Consider the following 20,619-nt stretch of genomic DNA (forward strand, 5'->3'; position numbering starts at 1 on the left):
AGTGGGGATTGAACTTGAGGATTGTGAGACAAGTTTTCTATCACTTGGGCCATACCTTTGATCTTCTGCCTTTTAAAATTTGTTATGCAGATAGGGCCTCAAGTTTCCTTTGCTTGGGCTGGCATGGAGCTGTGATCTGCCTGTTGAAGTTACAGGTGCATGCCACAACGTCCCAGGAAGGGTTTCTATTTTGGACAGAATTGCTGCTTTTGCAGGGAACCTGGGTCTTTGTTCTTGGGGCTATCAGCTGATTATATGAGACCCACCCACTTAAGTAGACATATTTGTGTTAGAATCAGCTGAGTATAAATGTTAACCACATCCACAAATACCTTCGCAGCAACATCTTGACTAGCTTTTCACCATAGAACTGGACATTATAGCCTAGCCAATTTTACACATAAAATTAACCATCACAGAGAATAAACTTTAAACAAAAAGCATCATTCTGTTACCTAAAGCAACAAAAATATAGGTACCTGAGAACAAACTTAGTCAAAAATGCAAGAATTTTATAAAGAAAACTTAAATGTGAAGAATGTAAGAGTAGACCGGGATATTTAGAAAGAATGTCCTTAGAAGCAGGTCTTATCCTACTTTAGTTAGTCTATGCCTTGAATATGAACTCAGTACACAGTCAAACATCTTTGACTAGATAAGCTGATTCTAAGATCATATGAATAAAAGGACATAAAATTAGCCAAGAAAGTTATGGGGAACAAAAATTACCAAGACGAATGTTGCTATTAAAATAGGTTCAAAGAGACAATCACTAAAAGCAATACACAATAAACGATTTAATATAGGAATTTTTTTTTTTTTACAATGAAGAATCAGAGAAACTGAGTGCTAAAGGTCAGGAACAATGGCTACAATAGAAAAGCCACTGAACCTCCATGAAGGGATCTGTGGAAGACTGTTGCCTCTGTATCTAATAGTGGTCTGAAAGTTAATAGAAGCCAGCATTACAGGCTGATGGTGAGGAAAGCTGGGTGCAAAGTGAGAAGAAGCTTGGACAAATTGGAACATATAAGAAGAAATGAACCTGTGTCTTTTTTTTTTTTATTGCATCTAACACCAGTGACACAATGTACCGAAGAAACTGGTCCCCTAGCCAATGAACTTTGCATATGCCTGACCTTAATGAAGAGATGCTATAGAGATTCTGAAGGCTGGGCCACTGCTCCTTGACATTGAGGTGAATCCGCAGATCAACAAACAGGTACGCAAGTTACGGTACTACCTAGGAGCCTGTGTGTACATTCTTAGGCACTTCACATCCCTCTTTCAAATCTTGTGAGTTCCTCGTGTATCCAGTTGACACAATAGAACTGTAAAGGAAAGAGTTTGGGAATTGTTTCAGCTCAGGAAAGTTGACAGTACAAAACCATCCACCTGAGTGGGCTGGTGCATTCCTGTGATACCAGTACTTTAGGAGTCTAAGGAGGAGGATCTAGAATTCAAGGCTAGCCTGGACAACACAGTGAAACCCTGTCTTAAAACACCTTAGTATCTATACACTTATATTTAATTTTCAAATAAAGCATATAGAAAAATCATACTTCTGCACATACAATGCAGCTTTCATACAACCAAAATTAGTTCTCATTTCCACTCCAGAAGATATGCTATTAGGCAATATGAGCCAAATAAAATAACCATTTCATGCAGTCTTCTTTGAGTGATGTTCATTCCTCCTCTTGATGAGTCCTAGTGTCCTTTTGATGGTCTGGAATTTATGCACTAATGTACACTTATGTACAAGAATACTTACTATTAATACAAATTAGGCTGAGAGAAAAAATTAACTGTTTGATGTGTGCATGGATATGTGCACACATCAAAGTGAACTTCAAAATGAAGGAAAATGCTCCTGTTCTTGTTCTTGTTCTTGTTCTGTGATTAATAATGTTCTCATGACTACCTTCTCTCTCCTCATACTTATTTCATATTCCCATTGCACTCAGCAAGCTACTTGGCTGGAAGTGATTCTTTTCCTTGGGGAGCAACCCAAGCCTTTATTCCTGAAGGATCTGAGCTATTACGATTTCTACTTGTATTAGATTGTTATACTTTCCTATTAACTCATTTTACAGAGCCTAGGAATGTTAAGTTCTAAGAAACAGCCCCAAAGATTTTTTTGTATTCCATGCATGTTTCTTCCTTTTCTGGTTTTATGGCAGTCTGATTCGATCAGTCAGATTCTTTAAGATTGGATCATTCTAGGTAGGAAAAATAATCATTTCCTTGGCATGTTGGTTAAATAGACAAGAAACTCCAAATAGCCAAGTGGCAGCCTCGACTTCCAATGTAATTTAATTCTTGCTGGTATACCCTGGTGGAAACATTCTTTTTTGTGAAAAGCCCAAGTCTTCAGGGGCTGGAAGAACAGTTTTGTATGCATTTTGATCCCTGTCATAAAAGCGAGGACCCACCCCAAAGGCTACCCCCTTGAATCCCGAACCATGGCTATATGTTGGTTACTGACTTAGTACATATATCAAACAAGGAGAACATTATCTAGTCTTACATGGTGTTGCTAACCATCCAGATGGCCTGATTATTGAATCTTCCAACAGGCATTCCTGTGCTACAACGAAAATGAACTGTGAAAACATGCTAAGTGAAAAAAGTAACCACCCAAGGTCATATATTGTATGATTTAATTTATATGAAACGGCCAGCACAGGCAAACCATAAAGAAAGAGGTCAAGACGTGGTTGAAAGGAGCTTGCTGGGGAGGGAAGAATAGAGTGACCACCTAATAGGTCTTGGGTTTCATTTGAGAATGATGAAAAATCAGGTTGTGATGATGGCTGCAGAACATTGTGAACTTTATGCCACTGACTTAAACAACTTTAAAGTGGTTAAAATGGTAACTTTATGTGAACCTATCTTTAGCCACAACAAGCAATCATTTTATTGTATCAAAACAGCTACCTCAGGGTAAGGGGCAGCATAGTAAGATCAGTGAATTCTTATTATGAGCATAAACATACTGCTACTTTTATTTACAATGATCTAAATCATTTTTTGTTAAAGGTAGTTCTTCTGTGTTTAGTAGCATCATTCTTAAGTCCGTTGTTGGTTTTAGTAGTATTTGGTGAGTATTCACATGAGATAAAATGTGAAGGCCTGTCATATGTAGACTCACAGTAAGTACTCATTCAACTTATCCTGATATCCTTCCCTAGTCCTCCTTGTCACCAATTTTCTAATCATTTTCTTTCTAAGTTCTAGATTTGTCAGCAAAACAGGTATTACCCACAAATCACTATGGATGTATACATCTCTCTATGCAGACAGAAACGCAGAAACACTGCACCAAGAATGCTCTGCCCACTAGTAGTATTTCCACTCATCACTTCAGGACCCTCCCAGAGGAGAGCTCTCATGCTGTGACTACTCAAGTCCATCATAAACTTCACACCTGTCTTTGATTTTAGTCCCAGAGACTTTTCTCGACAGGTTATTAGGTGACTGTTAACTTGGATGTTGCATGAGATATGAGTTGCAAAGGAGAAGGCAATGTAGTCATCGGGGTCGTGGTTATCGTGGCCACGTGTTCGTGTAAACCACGTGTCTCTAAAGAGATACTTGAACCTGATTTCATATATTACACTTCCTCTTAATGGTAGAGTGACACCTCTCTGTACATCAGTTTGATAATAAAAATTTGAAAAAAAATGATAGAGTGACTAAAACATTTTGTAAGTCTACAGATGGCTTTAATAGAAACAGTGCAGGAAAGGAAGTTCATTTCCAGACTAAGTACTTAGTGAGGGAACGGGATATTTATAAATGGCTCCATGTAATGTGCCTGATGGCTGTCTGATCCCTCCAGAAAATGATGAAATTTATGGTTCTCAAACAGCCACACTTTGGTTTTGTTGTTTGATAATACATTAGATGTATTGTGGAAGCTTAAGTCATAGGGTAATTTGACAGCTCATAGTCAAGCATTTAGTTTCATCTAGGGCCCAATAGTAAGACAGAATAATTTCTCAAAAGGAGAATATTTGTGGAAGATGGCATAGCTTAACTCCCAAATCCTAAAATCCTGCCCAGATGCACTTATAGGGGCTTGCCAAAGGTTCCATCTAATATCCCTAACCTATTGCAGACCCTTGAGCACCTACCTGCTGGGTCAGACAACCCAAGGGACAGAGAACCTTGCGTGGATTCTACACAGATTTTTCAGGTTCTGAGCCCAACTTGGCCATTAATTTTTTTATATACATAACACAGAATTTTTAGTTTAATCACTTTTGTGTGTGTGTGTGTGTGTGTGTGTGTAGAAGTATATGTTTATTGTACAACCACCACTGCTGTTGTTGAGAAATGGGAATTTTCCCCTTCTCATTTCTTTTGTGCTATAGTCCACAGGTACTTTCATATGGTTATGGGGATTGCACGCATCATTCCTCAAAGCATCACCATCATCGTCCAAACTAGTCACACGCAAAGTTACTACAAATAAAAACTACGCTTTTACAGCCATAATTTATGCTACTAATGTCATAAGTACATCTTTATAAATTATATGCCCATTAATAAAGATTTATAATTATGTTATATTTGTCTTTCCTGCACAGTGTGAAAGGTGGAATTAAAAAAACCAAAATTAATATGCTAAGTGCCCTTTGTACAACTAGTTAAGATAAGAAAAAACAAAAAAATATTGGCTTTTATAATTTCCTATGCTCTTATTTTTATCAGAGATCTTCATGAGTTTTCAGTGATATCTAGAAATCTTTTATTTCAACTTGGGCTTTTTATGTCAAAATTCCCTTTAGCATTTCTTGTAAGGCAAGCCTGATAGCAACAGGCTGCTTAAACTTTCATTTTTCTGGAAATTGTTAGTACCACCCCATTTTGAAGGAAAACTTTGCCAAATACAGACTTCTTGGTTGATCATTTTCTTGTTTAATATTTGTTTGTTTGGGGTTTTTTTGGTACTAAATACACGAACCCACTGCCTCTGGCTTCAAGGTTTCTGCTAAGAAATTGATAAATTATCAAGTTTCCCAAGTCAATGCTATGTTACTTTTCTAATGTTGTTTTCAAAATTGTATTTGTCTTTTTCTTACTGTAACGTGTCTTGGTGTGAATCTTTCCATTTACCAGCCTCTGAGTTCATGATTTCCATAAACTTGAAGAGTTTTCCACCATTATTTCTCCCAATCTCTCTACTTTCTCTCTGCTCCTATAAATTCCACTGTGCCTATAGATCTGCCTAATGGTGTCATATAAGTCTCATATGCATTTTTCTTTATTTTTCCCTTTTTTAATAATTTCAAATGTCTTTTATTCAAGTCCAGTGATTCTTCTGCCTCCTCAATTCTGCCAGTAAGCCCCTGTCGTTAATTTTCAGTTGTACTTTTTCAGCTCCAGAATTTCTGTTTGGTTTTACTTGATCATTTCTATCTCTTTGTTTATATTTCAATTTTGTTCATATGTTGTTTTCCTGACTTCCCTTAGTTCTTCCCTTAATCTGTATTTTCCTCTAGTTCATTGAGCACACATCAGACAGTTATTTTAAAGTCTTGGTGTAGTAAGTAGGTGGTTTGTTTCCCCAGGGAAAGTTCTTGCCTCTTTATTTTCTTCCATTGAATAAACCATGTTTTCCTGTTTCTGTTTTGGTGTATTCTTGTTTTATTCTTTAAATTGAGCAGGTGAGAAACATTTTCTTCCATGAGATCTAGTCAGGGAAGCTTCACTAGTTCTCTGGTCTTGGCTCTAAGCTTTAAGATTAGCCCAAGGAGAATGGTCTTAGGAGGTTTGTTTAAAAAAAAAACAGTATTGGAGTTTGAACTCACGACCTGGTCATTTCTGAGCCCGTAGGTGTTCTGTTACCTGAGCCATATCCTCACCATTTTATTGCTTGGATTTTTGCTTGGTCCTGCCTCCAACCTTGCTAACTTTTCTCCAGGGCTGACCTCGAACCTGCTCTTCCAAATCTCCATCTTCTGAGTAGCTAGGATTGCATATGGAAGCCACTGTGCCTGGCCTCCTGAGGCTTTTGTTTCTGAACATGTGTCTTACCTATGCATGCGTGTCTTTTCCCCATTATCTATAGGACTTCAGTCTTTCTTCAGCCTCCTTCCACTCAGTCTTTTACCCCAGCTATCCATTGACCCCCTGCAACATTCTTAGGCAGCAGCGACTGCTTCTCCCAGTTTGAGATCTAAGCTAGCAATCGTGGACCAGTACTTAGTGCATCCTCTGCTGTGTTAGAACATGGAAAATAAAGCTTACTCTGCTCTCAGCAATTTAGTTGTCTCTACTTTATTTTTCATTGCTTTTGTCTAGCTTTGGTATCAGGACATTAGCTACTGCAGAAAATGAATTGGGAGGATTTTTTTCTTTTACTTTTGTTTTCTGGAAAAGGTTGTGCTCGCATGACATTATTTCTCCAATAATGTCTGATAGGATTCACTAGTGAAACTGTTTGGAACTGGGCTTCTAATTATGGGAAGATTTTAAATCATGAATTCCAATTTCTTTACTTAATAAATCTTTTTTTTTTTTTTTTTTTTTTTTTTTTTTGCCAGTCCTGGGGCTTGGACTCAGGGCCTTGTCCCTGGCTTCTTTTTGCTCAAGGCTAGCACTCTGCCACTTGAGCCACAACGCCACTTCTGGCCGTTTTCTGTATATGTGGTGCTGGGGAATTGAACCCAGGGCCTCATGTATACGAGGCAAGCACTCTTGCCACTAGGCCATATCCCCAGCCTACTTAATAAATCTTAATAAGCTAATTTCTACATATCCTTAAAGAGTAGTTCCCAAAATATAGCTACAAAATTTTGAAGCAGTGGTATTATAATTTTTCCTATTCTCTTAAAATGTTTTCTGGATCTTATCCAAATTTCTAAGATAAATACATATAATTTTATAACAAAACATTACTTGTTAAATATGCAACCTGTGAGTAAAAACAATCTGCATCTAATGTGATGATAAACTATTAAATAAGAAAGGCAATTGAAAGAAATTTTGTCTTAAAGTTTGGTTTTAGTAGCCCAACCCTAATAATAAGTGTGTCTATGAAGTTATGGTACATTAATGAATAATCAGCTAGAGAAGGTCTTGCTTTAAAAAAAAAAAAAAAAGACTGTAAACTGGGCTCTGGTGGCTTATGCCTGCAATCTTAGCTGCTCAGGAGGCTGAGATCTGAGGACCATGGTTCAGAGCCAGCCTAGGCAGGAAAGTCCATGACACTCATCTCCAGTCAACCACCAGAAAACTAGAAGTGGAGCTGTGGCTCAGAGTGGTAGAGCACCCAGGCCCTGGTTTCAAGCCCCACAACCAACAACAACAACAAACCCAAAACAGAACAAACAAACAGAAAACACTGTATACGTGCATTTATCTCTGTTTCCTCTTTAAACTCTTCTGACTGACCCATGAAGATGAAAATAAGGCATGAAACCAGAAGAACAACATGTGGCTCAAGTGATGGAATGTCGCTTGTAAGCAAGAAAGACCAGCAAAAGTAAGTGAGAATGTGAGGCCCCTGAGTTCAAGACCCAGTACCAGCTCTCCCTAACAAAGGAAGTTATTCTTAAAATATCTCAGAATGAGTTTATGTTTAGGCAAATAACCTATATTTCTCTAAGGAGGACATTTAAGAAGCCAATGCACAATATAAATATAAAAACTTTGTGACTTTGCAAGATGTGTAGGTATACTAACTATCAAATTTATTTTACAAGTGCAACTAAAATAATTATTTTACCTTAACTATTTAAGAATCTCAACATAATCCAAGAGTTAGCAAGGTCCACACTTCTAATAAGAAGTCAGTACAGTAGATGCTTGGTATTGGCAAGTATATGATTTCCTTCTAGAAGCCCGCCACTGAGGGAAACCCATAAATGTTCAGCATGCATAGAGTACAGTGCTGTACTGTGGACGCTTGATTTGGTGTTGGTTTTATTTTTTCCTGTAATACTACATAATTTCTGTCAAAAGCATGCCATCTTTTGACATGTAAATCAGGGTGTGTGTGTGTGTGTGTGTGTGTGTGTCCATGTGTGTCCGTGTGTGTCCCCTGGGGCTTGAACCCGGATGCTGCCCCTGAGCTTCTTTCACTCAGGGCTAGCACCCTCCTACTTGAGCCACTGCTTCACTTCTGGTTTTTGGTAGTTTGATGGAGCTAAGGGTCTCATGGACTTTCTTGCCTGGGCTGGCTTCCAACCCTGATCCCCACACCTCAACCCCCTGAGTAGCTAAGATTACAGGCATGAGCTACCACTGCTCGGCTCTCAATCAGCTTTATTACCTTAGATTAAGCACATTACCTTTTGCCTTGCCTCTTATGGGTACCGTTTACTTCTGGAGAGGCATACTGTATTTTCACAAAATTAAGAGCAAGGAAACATTTGAGGATCACATAACCATTTAAATACAACTTACAACCATGTGGGAATGACCCTCTGTAGCAACTAAGCTGGTTGAGATGCACATGGAATTTAACATTTTTGTGTTTGAAATTTCTTGATTTAATTTTTTTAGCTGAAGTGGGTTAAAAATCTTTGTAGTATATCTATGATTAAGGTAGACATTAGGATCTGGGTGCTCTCTCATAACTTTTTTGCTTAAGGCTAGTACTCTGCCACTTGAACCACAATTCCACTTCCAGATTTCTTGGTGGCTAATTGGAGATAAGAGTTTCACAGACTTTCCTGTGCAGGGTGGCTTGGAACTGTGATACACAGATCTCAACCTCCTGATAGCTAAGATTGCAGGCATGAGCCACAAGTGCCAAGCTTAATTCAAACAGGGTGAAATTTGTTCACCTTGGGATAAGTGAATATGACTAATAATAGTGGTCATTGGCTTTAGAAAATAGAATAATTAAATGTGCAAAGTCCAAGCTTTAACACTAGCTAATAATCCTAGTACTTGGGGAAACTGAAACAGATAAATTATGAATTTAAGGATTGGCTGCACTATGTAGTGTGTTGGAGGCCAGATTTAGCTATGAGAAGTAAAAGCCTTTTTTTAAAAAAAAAATTTTTACAGCCCAGAAACTCAGTCAAAAATACACAACAGCCACATGTGGAGATGTATATCTATAATTCAATCAGCCAGAAAGCTGAGGTCAGGAGGTTTGCAAGTTTGAGGCCAATCTAGGTGACATAGCAAAACCCTATAACAAAAGAAAAAAAATAGACAAAGAATCTGAGCAGGCCTGTCTCCAAGGAAGACACAAGTGATTAATACCACATGAAAAGATGTTGTACATCATTGTCGTTAGGGAAATGCAAATCAAAACCACAATGAGTTATCACTTCACAGCCATTAGGCTACTTACCATGTTTATCTATATGTCTGCCCCCACGCATGCATGTACAACAGGAAATAGCAGATATTAATGAGTATGTGGAGGTATTGGAAACCTTGCATGCTGCAGGTGGAAATATAAAATGGCACTGTTTAGGCAGAAAACAGTTTGACCATTTCTCAAACTAACATACCAGTTACTAGATGATTGGCTAACTAGCCTAGATCATATGCCCAAAAGATCTGAAGAAATTAGTCCAAACAGATACTTGAGCACCAATATTTACAGCACATATACACACAGTGGATTATTACTCAGCTTTACAAAGGAAAGTAATTATGACTTGTTCTATTTAATGGAAGAACTAATGAGGACATGCTAAGCGAAGTAAGCCAGACACAAAAGGAGAAATGCTGTATGATCCCACATATGTAAGGCACTTAGAATAATGACATCTATAAACCGAAGGAATATATGACCAGGGATTGTAGAAAAAGTGTCTGTGTAGTCCATTTTCTATTGCTATAACAAAATAGCTGAAGCTGGGAATTTATGAAGAAAAGATGCTTTTATTAGTTCATAGCTCTGGAGATCCAGTAGCATGGTACCAATATCTGCTTGGCTTCTGATGAGAACCTGTGTTGCATCACAACATGGCAAAAGATGTGCACATAGAAACAAGCATACACAGACACGGATACTATACCAGAGAGAGGATTTTTGTGTGTGTTGAACCATCCTTGCATACCCTGAAATGAAACAAATTTGATTTTAATGTATGATATTTTCAATGTGTTATTAAATATATCTTTATTCTTGTTGTGTTTTGTTTTTTGCCAGTCCTGGAGCTTGAACTCAGGGCCTGAGCACTGTCTCTGGCTTCTTTTTGCTCAAGGCTAGCACTCTACCACTTGAGCCACAGCGCCACTTCTGGTTTTTTCTATATATGTGGTGCTGAGGAATCGAACCCAGGGCTTCATGTATAGGCGGCGAGCACACTACCACTAGGCCATACTCCCAGCCCCTATATCTTTATTCTTTCCTCTGCTCTTGTGGTTACAGTTATTTTCCTCTTCTCTGTGCAGGAATACTTTATCTTCTTTAGTTCTGGCTTAGTGGTCATGAATTCTTTTAACTTATTCTTATCTTGGAAGGTCTTTATTTCTCCTTTAATTCTGACAGATAACTTTGTTGGATACAGTAATCTAGGTTGACAGCTATTTTCTTTCAGAGTTCAAAATTCATCATTTCAAGAGAAACCTAATGTTTTTCTGATAGGCTTGCCTTTGTGAGTTAGCATTTTTGTCTTACAGCCCTTAACATTCTTTCTTTGTTTTGTACTCTTGTGATCTGAATTATAATATGACATAGGAGGTCATTTTTACTCAGGTCTTTTTGGGGTTGTAAATAGCCTTCTGTGCCTGGATGTCTATATCTTTCATTTGGGATATCTGGTGCTATTATTTCATGTAATAGGTTTTCTATGACTTTCTCCACAATGAATATGTAAATCCAGTCTTTTAATTAGGTCTCAGAGGCCTTGTATATTCTGCTCATAATTCTGTATTCTTTTCTTTATTATTGTCTGAATGTTCTCATTTATCAGCTTTGTTTTAAGCCCTGAAATTTCTCATCTTGCTTGATAAATCATTGATAAGGAGTTCTGCTAAGTTTTGTATTTGATTACTGAGCATTTTAATTTGAAGATTTCTGTTTACTTTTAAATCTCTGTTGAAATTCTCAATTTCACCTATTCTCATTTTTTAATTTATTCTGTTGTCTTTTTTTCTTGGAATTCTCTACCCCCTCAAAATTATTATTTATACAAATAGAGTCATTATATTCAATATATGTTATATAAGAATTGAATTACAGGAGTTAGAGATGCGGCTCAGTTGATAGAGGCTAGCCAATGAGCGAAAGTTGTTAGGTTTCAAGGCATTTGGGTACCAGTTTGGACTCCTTCCCCCCAAAAGAAATGGAACTATGCAACCTAAGGATAAACATGGGAGTGGGAATAATTGGGATGAATGATTGAAAGGGTGACCTTGAATAAGATGCATTATTCTCATAATTTGACTTAATGGAATTGTGACCTCTTTGTACAACTACTTAGTATAATAAAAATATTTTGAATTTAAACATTTTTATTGTAAAGGTGATATACAGAGGGGTTATAGTTGCATAAGTCAAGTATTAAGTATATTTCTTTTTTAACTGTTTTGAATATCTTATCTGCCATTTCATTTACATCAATATCTTTGGAGTCAGTTACTAGAGAATTATAAACTTTTGCAAGTCATGTGACTTTTCTTTATATATCTTCTGTTGAGATTTGCTTATCTATTGTAAAGACTGTATCTTCCACTTTTATATAGGAGAGATGTTAGGGAACAGTTTCTCTTTGTGATGTGTCCTAGGACATCTGATTTTTGTGAAGTGTTGATTATACTTCTAAATAGATTTTGCAGTATCATTTCCCTGTTACCTCTTGGGTGAGGATTAGTGTATTTTGACACAGTGACTGCTGTGTTCGAGCCTGAGGTACTGCTTTCTCAGTAGCCATGTGGGCTTCTCAGTGTGTGTGAGATCCAGACACACAACAGAACTCAGTGCTAGCCTGGCTTTGGAAGCACATGCAGTTCATCTATCCAGGTAAACTCCAACAGAAGGAACTTTGATTCCATGCTACTTTGTACTAGCCAGCAGGGAAGCTGAAAGCCAGTCCAACAAGCTTGGAGCACAAACCGCTCCCAATGACTGACTAGTAAGCGATACTAGTTCCCTCCAGAGTGCTCAAGAAGACAGAAAGAAGTGCAGATTAATTGGCCGAGGTAGTGAATTTCCACTCTTGCCTATACAACCATCTAAGAAGAAAATGCTTAAGAATTGTTTTTGCCTTTTGCAAAATTAAGAGCTTTTTTTTTCTTTCTTTTTCTTGCCACTTTTTGATTTACCAATTGTTTTGTATGTATATATATATACATGTTCTGGGTATTTGTTCTTCATGGATGTCAAGTATATATTGTTTTTCTCTTTCCTAGTAGTAAAATTTTATTTTTTCTCATAACTGTAGCCTTTGTTTTCTATTTTTCTCCTGCTTTCTCCCTTTTCACTTTTGAGTATTCTGACTTTACTTTCCCTATTTCCCATTTTCTTCTGGCTTGGTTATTTTTTTTTAATCTTTTTGGCTTGTATTATTTCTACCTGTACCTCTTGAGGTTGTTATGAGTTGTGGATATCATAACTGGTACTTGTTTTGTTTTCTTTTTGTGCCTGTCCTAGGGCTTGAACTCAAGGCCTGGATGCGGTCCCTGAGTTTTGTTTCTGTTTTGACTCAAGGCTGGCACTCTACCACTTGAGCCATAGCTTCACTTCTGCCTTTTTGGTGGTTAATTGGAGATAAGAGTCTCGAGGACTTTCCTGACCCATCTAGCTTGGAATTATAGTCCTCAGATCTCAGTTTCCTGAGTAGTTAGGATTATCAGCATGAACCACCAGCAGTTGGTCTGTACTTGGTTTTTAATTTATTTCTGCATCTGGCTCACTGCCATTTGTTATTGTTATTTGTTTTTTCCAGTCTAGACAGTGCTGGGAGCCGAGCATTATTATCCTTCAGGCATTTGGTAAAGATGCCCTACTACTGACCTCCACTCCCAGCCCAGGTAAGAGTTAGCACACACTGCTCTACACACAACCGGCCCCAGTCAAGCATCAATGCATAATTGAACTAAAAATCAGGAAGGATATTGAACCCCAACCAATGAAGATCCTAATACCTTCCTGAAAAATTTTGTCTTCTCAGTGTCTCTTGTGCTATTTGGGGTAGCATCCATAGCCTGGGGTCGTTGAATACCTAGTACACACAAAATACTTGTTAAACAAAGTGATGAGTAAGAAATAAGCAGAAGCACATATTAAGAAATTAGAGGGATGCCTGAACCAAGCACATAAATGGTAGTAATTATATTCATGTTATTGTTATTATTAACATTATTACGATGCAAGATTTACAAAGTTTGGCCCATAGTCTGCCTTTCAAGAGAGTGTCTACAAGATCAAAACTATTTTCATAAGGACACAAGACACTTGCCTTTTTTTTTAATTACATTGCATTTGCACTGAAGACAAGAAAAATGGTCAGTAGAACTGCCCATGTCTTAGCATGTAGAAAACTACTACTAGGCAATGAATTCTCCATTACTGTGCCCATACATCTAAAAAAGGCAGCTTATATATGTCCCTTAAACAAAATTTACTGGTTTCATTATTTGTCAACTTTTGAGTCCACTTATTCATCCATCCTTCCTCCCTCCCTCCCTCCCTCTTTCCCTTCCTCCCTCCTTTTCTTTCCTTCTTTCTTTCTAGTATTGAAGTTTGATCACAGGGCCTCACACTTGCTAGGCAGACACTCTACTGCTAAGTCATCTCTCCAGTTTCACTGTGTGTGTGTGTGTGTGTGTGTGTGTGTGTGTGTGTGCGCGCGCTGGTTGTTTGAGATACAGTCTGGCTTTCTGCCTGGGCATTTTCCTGGAACATGATCCTCCTATTTTTTGCTTGCCATTCTAAGTGGAATGACAGGTATGCATCATGACACCCAGCTGAGACAGAATCACTCAAACTTTTCTGTCCTGTCTCCACAACCCTGGAACCATATTTCTCCTAATCTCAGCCTCCCACATAGATACGGTGACAGCAGTGTGCCACCATGGCAACTATTGATTGATAAAAGGTCTTGGGAACTTTTCTGATCTCTCTTGAACCTTGATCTTCCCAATCTCAGCCTCCCAAGTAGCTAGGATTATAAGTGTACACTATCAGCACTTAGCTTAACTTAACATCTTGTGTGATAAAAGGGCAAGTATGTATTAAGCTCTTGGGCTGCTTGATTATTGTCTCAAAGAAGACATTTGTGCCATTGTTTGTTCTGGCAACTGTGTTTTCCATGAAATGCTGTTTTATTTATTATAATGGCTGGCAGATAAAGGATAATTATAAAGAGTTGAGAACTTGGCAGACATTTTCTCTAAAATAAAGTAAATGAACCTGTCACTTCAAAATAAACACCTGACAATATTGGTTGTCTATGATAAATCTAAATTTTCAAGCAAAGACATTTGAAAAAATTATCCATACACATATCCTTAAAGAATTTTCTGATGATATTAGTAGAGATATCTTTAAATTACTTTATTATTATTATTATAAAGGTGATCTACAGAGAGATTACAATTACATGAGTCAGGTAATGAGTACATTTCCTTTTGTACAGTATCTTCTGTTCCCTTACTCTCTCCCAGTCCCTCCTTCCAATCTCCACCCACAAGTTGTTCAGTTCACTTCCTTCTGTGTCCAGTGAGAGAGATTAGTAGTGATATTATGAATATATTTTTTATATTTTGATAATGTGTCAACTTTTGGAAAATCTGCATGACAAAATTAGTCAATATTTTCTAAGCAACTAATACTAATAATGATATGTGCAAACATGCTATATTAAAAAGGTCTATTTCATATATAAGAGAACCCAGTGGATTTTAATGTCGTATATGTAACGTGATATGTGTATCAGTATCTATATATCTGTATACATACACACACAAATATATATATGGAGGGAAGAAGGGTAAGCAAATTGTTATTATATCCAATGTACATCATATAAAACTGAACTGAGTAACTTGAGGGTAGGAATAGAAAGGGGACAGATGAGAGATAATGATGTACTTACAACCTGGCTTTTGGCATTGGAAGCCCTTTGTACATCTATTTAATAAAATATTTTTAAAAATCACTAAAGTGAAGGCTGCGATGTATCTCAGTGGCAAAGCGCTTGCCTAGCAAGGGCAACATCCTGGGTTCAATCCCCAGTACCAAAAAAAGGAAATACGTCTCCCCCCCCCCAAAAAAAAAAGAAAAGAAAAAAATCATTAAGGTGATAATGGCAGACCAGGGAGTCTATTTTCACTACACTGTCTTTAACCTTAAATTTCAATAAAGTGATGAATATTAATATGCTTCCACCAGAAGAACATTCTAGAAATGACAGAGCAAAATTGTCAGAGTAACCTCTCTATCCCTGGGAGTTCATTCCAATGGCTGATTTTCCAGGAGTCTATTTTAGTAGACTTCAATTCTTTGAAAGAATTGAAAAAATTTTGTTGTGTTTTTGCTTTACTTTGTTCTTGGTAAGAAAGAGTTATCACTTTCTGTCCTCTGCTACAAAAAATGCACTTTGTTCGGTCTCCCATTTACATCTTATTTATTATATCTGGCAAAACTCTCGTTAAAAAATCATCCATCACCTTTCCAATAAAGATAAAAATTTTAAAAAAGGAAACAGAAGTCTTGCTCAAGAAGGTCATAAACTGAAAAAAAAAATCCATTGGAAGTGGTATTTAAATAATTTTTGAGTCGTGTGTGTGTGTGTGCGTGTGTGTGCGTGTGTGTGCGTGCGTGTGTGTGTGCGTGCGTGTGTGCGTGTGCGTGTGTGTGTGCGTGTGCGTGCGTGTGTGCGTGCGTGTGTGTGCGTGTGTGTGTGCGTGTGTGTGCGTGCGTGTGTGTGCGTGTGTGCGCACATGCATGCCAGTACTGGGGCTTAAACTTGAGGCCTCGGTGCCGTCTCTTAGGTTTTTTGACCAAGACTTGCATTCTGCCACTTGAGTCACAGCTCCACTTCTGGCTTGTTGCTTGTTAATTGGAGATAATTAGTATAATAATTAAGATAATCCTAGCAGATCACAGTAGCTCAATAGCAATGTCCATACCAACACATAAGATGATACTAAGTGACATGAACTCCAAGTTATGAGATTTCAATTTAACCTGTCAGTTTATAAGTACAGTGCATCTTGATCAATGTTATCCTCTCTATAGTTCCTCCCCCATCTCTCCCAATCCCACTCATAAAATATGTTTTAACTCAGATATTGTCCCTAGTCCCAAGTTTTCACTCTTGATTTATCCAGTTAAGCTTATAAAAATGTAACAGTGTTTCTTAAATTCAAAATTAAACACATACTTTAATAAAGCATGTCAGTGCCATGTGAACTTCTTCATGCTGCTCCTTTTTATCTTTTTTGTCTTTTTAATTTTTTCTTTTCATGAATTTTTTAAACTACCTTAAAGTAGTTTACAAAGGAATTTCCATTTACTAAAGCAGTTTATGAATACAGTATATCTTGATTAATGTCACCTTTTCAAACATTATCACCCGTCTCTGCCAAACCCATCCCTCACTCTTAATTTTGTAGGATATAAATTGGATTCTAATCTTTAACAGTTATGATTAATAATTCACAATTTTATCAAATCCTTGCAAATCCCTGAATTTATGGATGGCTCTCTAGAACTCAACATTGTGAGTCCTATAAGCTCTGTCATGGATGACTGTCCTTGAGAGCAGACTTAATCTTTCTCTTTCAGAGCTACCAAGCAAGGGACAACTCTGGGGAAGTACTGGAGAAAAGTATTCAGTCCTTCATTCTCTAGTCCTTTCTCTTGAGAGGTGTTAAGCTTAAAAAAATTATGTCTGTTACTGAAATAAATTCCAGAGTTCATTCTTCCTTTGAGGGCATAGCTGCTGTCTTATCCTGTGGGCTCCCTGAAGCTCAGAGCTGAGAAGTATGTCAGGGCACACCCCTACTTGGATCATCACATTACCTGCTTTGCTTTTCTATTCATAGGATGCACTCATTTTTAGATAATGGTTACTGAGATGCTGTGAAAGCAAAAATATTAAAACTTTTTTGAAATGATATATCAGTTTCTCACCCAGAAGCATTCAAGTCATTTTCCTTTTTGCATATTCTTCCTAGTCCTGTCAATAGTTAAGTGTATTTTTATGTAGTTATTCTTTCAGATCCTCTTTTCTTAAAATAATGACATTATTTGAAAGCTGGTTTTTGGTTGTTTTTTTTTTTTCCCAAAGCCACTGTTGTTCTTTACTTCTGCAGGTGGCTTTTACCTAAATCTGTGTTCACATAGTGTGAAGAACTAGAAAAGAGCACATCACTACACAATCTTGGTGCTGATTTCTAAAGTCTCCAGGATGTTTACCAAGCTTACAAGACTGACCCAATTTTCATTTTGTATGCATGTTTTCCTCCCTGGGCTGGTGGCGTAGATCAGTGGTAGAACATTTGTCTAGCATGTATGAAGTGCTGAGTTTGATTTCTAGCAATGCCAAAAAGAAAAGAGGATTGACCATCCTCTAATCTTCTGAATTATATAAAAATAAATGGATATAATATCTGAAATTTTAAGAAGCTATAAAATAACATCACTTAAAAAAAGACAAGCAAGAATTGCTCTAGCTTATCAAGAATGCCAAGTGTTGCCATGGAAGATAGGCTCTCACCAAGACAACAAGTGTGAGAGCTTTGTGTGGACAGTAATGTTCACAAAGATGAATAAAAAGGAGAGAAGTTTTTATTAGCTAGGAGATCTAAACAGCCTAGGAAAAGAGTATTCAGTGAAGCTGGAGTTAAATGATTTTTCTCTTTTAGTGTTCTAAGGCTCATTAAAGCCATAAAATTTTTCTAGAGAGAGTGCTTTAAAAGAAGTTTGTTTTTCCAGCTAATTGCCTGTTATACATTCAGATTTTAATAATTACTTCAGCTTACTTGCAAAATGCTGTGTTATTCCTATTCACATCAAAATGGAAATTTTTATTCAGGAAGAATCTGTTAGAAAATATATGACTTTTTCAAGGTACATTCAAAATTCTCATGACTTCTTTTCTGTCCTAGGAAAGCATTAACATCTTACCTATTGATAAGAAGCATTACAAAAACAGTCCTAAAATTTACCAAGTTTGTTTTTCATCTTTCTCTGAGAGTATGTTTTCATCTTCCTCTCATAACATTGAATGGTGATTAATGCCTTTAAAAAATACCCAAAAAGGTAAAGATGACTTAATCTAAGTTAGAAGGACAAATTTTATCCCAGGAGCTAAAATACTTTTTAAAAAATTTATTACTGCCTGTTTTCTGTTCAGTTTTATAAACCCGACTATCTGGGCTAATCTTAGGTATTCTGATTAGATTTATTTTAAGGCACCTGGTAATCTCTATCCTGGACACTAACTGTTGAGCTATCATTTAGTCAGTTAATCTTTGGTATTTTCCATTTCCCCTTTTGAGATCTTGTTCTTTGTGCCCACCTGTTCCCTGCCTGCCACACACTGGTGACAGTAGCCCTGGGCCTTTGTTCTTTGAGGGTTGGCAGGTTGGCATGAAGATTACTCCTGCTCATTAAACCCAGGTTTCACTTCTATGGCATGTGTTCCTTTTTTCTCTCAGCTATATAATTTCCCTTAAATGTCCTCAGGACATTTTATTGAAGATTCCTGAATATAACTGCAATTGCAAAGTGTATTTGTGATAATGGGAAGAGAAAGTTTCTTCTGTAGGGGAGGGAAACGTTTAGATCCTTTTTGATTACATGGTGTATGTTTCTGTGGAGACATGGGACCATGTGTTATTCACGTGGTAGGCGTCCTGTAAGTGAGACATGAGGGCAGGAGCACATTGGTTGAGACTGATGAAATGTTCAGTCTTCTCCCCTTTTGCATGGATCCTTGCGAAACGTTGGAAGAGAGCTTAGTTTTATGCTCAGATGCAATAGCTTCTTGTAAAATTTGTGATAGACATATTTTAGTCATTGTCATTTATGAGTGCTCTGATAACTCCTTTGACTTCCCCTCCTGCCTTGTGTTTGGTGCTGCTGGATCCGATATGGGTATTTTAGGTTTATAATAAGGGGAAATTAAGTTAGTAATAGAGCTAGTTCAGGTTTCATGGACTGCATAGTCTCCCTCAATATGTGCAACCCAGTTCCAATCTAGAACCGCTGAGGGTGCTAAAATCTGCAGATACAGATTGTATATAATCAGTCCACATTTGTATACTTTAAATCTCTAGATTATTTATCCCTAACACAATGTAAATTATATATATGTATCAGATATATGTAAAATATATATGTATGTATATGTCATTGTTTTATTACATTGTTTGGGGAATAATGCTAAGAAACAGACTGTAACTGTTCAGTACATTTACTTTAAAAATGTCTTCCATCCTTATTTGAATTAGCAGATACAGATCTTTCAGATACACAGAGCCAGTTGCATTTATATGGTTTGCAGTCATTTTGGAGAGTTATAGCTAGATGTTCTGATAAAGGAATAGTTTCTAGGAAAACTTTTTTTTAATCTTACTTTGAGTTTTTATTTGCATGATAGTTTGTGAATTAACAAAATACAACTTAACTTCTGTTTTAAAATATTAATAATATTTATGCAGTTGATTGTTAATCTGTTTTAAAAGGATTCATGCAAAGGAAAAAAAATAAGGACTATAATTCTATATACATCTCTATAAACCTGTTGTGCTATGGGGTCATAGACCTACCAGACTGCAAGCCAGTTTATTAAAAGTATACCGTACTTTTTCCTTTAAAAACTATTTTTGTGACTTTACACGCTAAAAATTTACAAAATATGTGACAGCTTTTTTTTTTTTTTATACAGTTACATCATATGCAGGCTTCTGTGCTTTGCCAGCAATCTAATCTGATAGGTCGCCAATTCAGGGCTAAGTATCATTTATAATTCACCACACCACCCCCCAAATACACACAAGAACCTTAAAAAATTTACAAATGGATGAATAAAGTCAATAAATAGTTTTGCTTTAAAAAAATTGAAGATTCATAGTTGAGTTGTGTTTTGTTTCACTATGCTGAGTCACTTAGCGCCATGATACAAGAGTGCGAAGTCTTCATGAATGTGTCGTATTGCATCTCTTACAAAGGATGTGTAGGTCAGTGGTGGGGAGATGTATGTGATATATCTTAAGCTAGTCAATGGAAATTTCCCCAGTTGTCAGATGTGTACAACTATAAGCAGAGAATTGAAAATGTACTGAAACCTACAGGTGGAATTGTATAGCTTTCCAGTTAGAATATATAGGATGATAAAACAGGAACCATTGTCAACTTACGTACATTTTTTCTTTTTGTGATGGGAATTGTATGAAATAGAATTGTTCAAACTATTTAGATAATATAACTATAAACTACAATGTCTATGTGTGTGCTTGAGATAATTTGCATATCCTTACCATCAGTATATAATACAAATTCAATCAATTATGCTGCATAAAGGAGAACATTGTTTTTCCAGTCTTGTAAAATACAATGTCACAAAATAGCTGTTGTGTAAAAAAGCTAGAGTATTTAACAAGAAAGTGTAGAAGGAAAGAATTAGAAAGGCACGTTGGGTAGCCAGTAAAAAATTTTGTGTCATTTCTGTAGAATTTGTATTA

At 36.8% G+C, this 20,619-nt stretch overlaps 1 long non-coding RNA gene across 2 annotated transcripts in view; it reads left to right on the forward strand.

Moving 5' to 3' along the window:
• Positions 1–20,619, forward strand: part of LOC125360419 — a 60,953-nt gene that overhangs the window by 1,936 nt on the left and 38,398 nt on the right. Inside the window, exons 3-4 of one of the 2 annotated variants that reach the window (XR_007212733.1) lie at positions 1,082–1,222; positions 12,870–12,954. This is a non-coding gene — a long non-coding RNA (uncharacterized LOC125360419). The remainder of the gene's footprint in view (positions 1–1,081; positions 1,223–12,869; positions 12,955–20,619) is intronic. The other variant, XR_007212734.1, reaches the window with a different exon arrangement.

Source organism: Perognathus longimembris, chromosome 12 (assembly GCF_023159225.1).
Source record: "Perognathus longimembris pacificus isolate PPM17 chromosome 12, ASM2315922v1, whole genome shotgun sequence".
NCBI classification, from domain to species: Eukaryota; Metazoa; Chordata; class Mammalia; order Rodentia; family Heteromyidae; genus Perognathus; species Perognathus longimembris.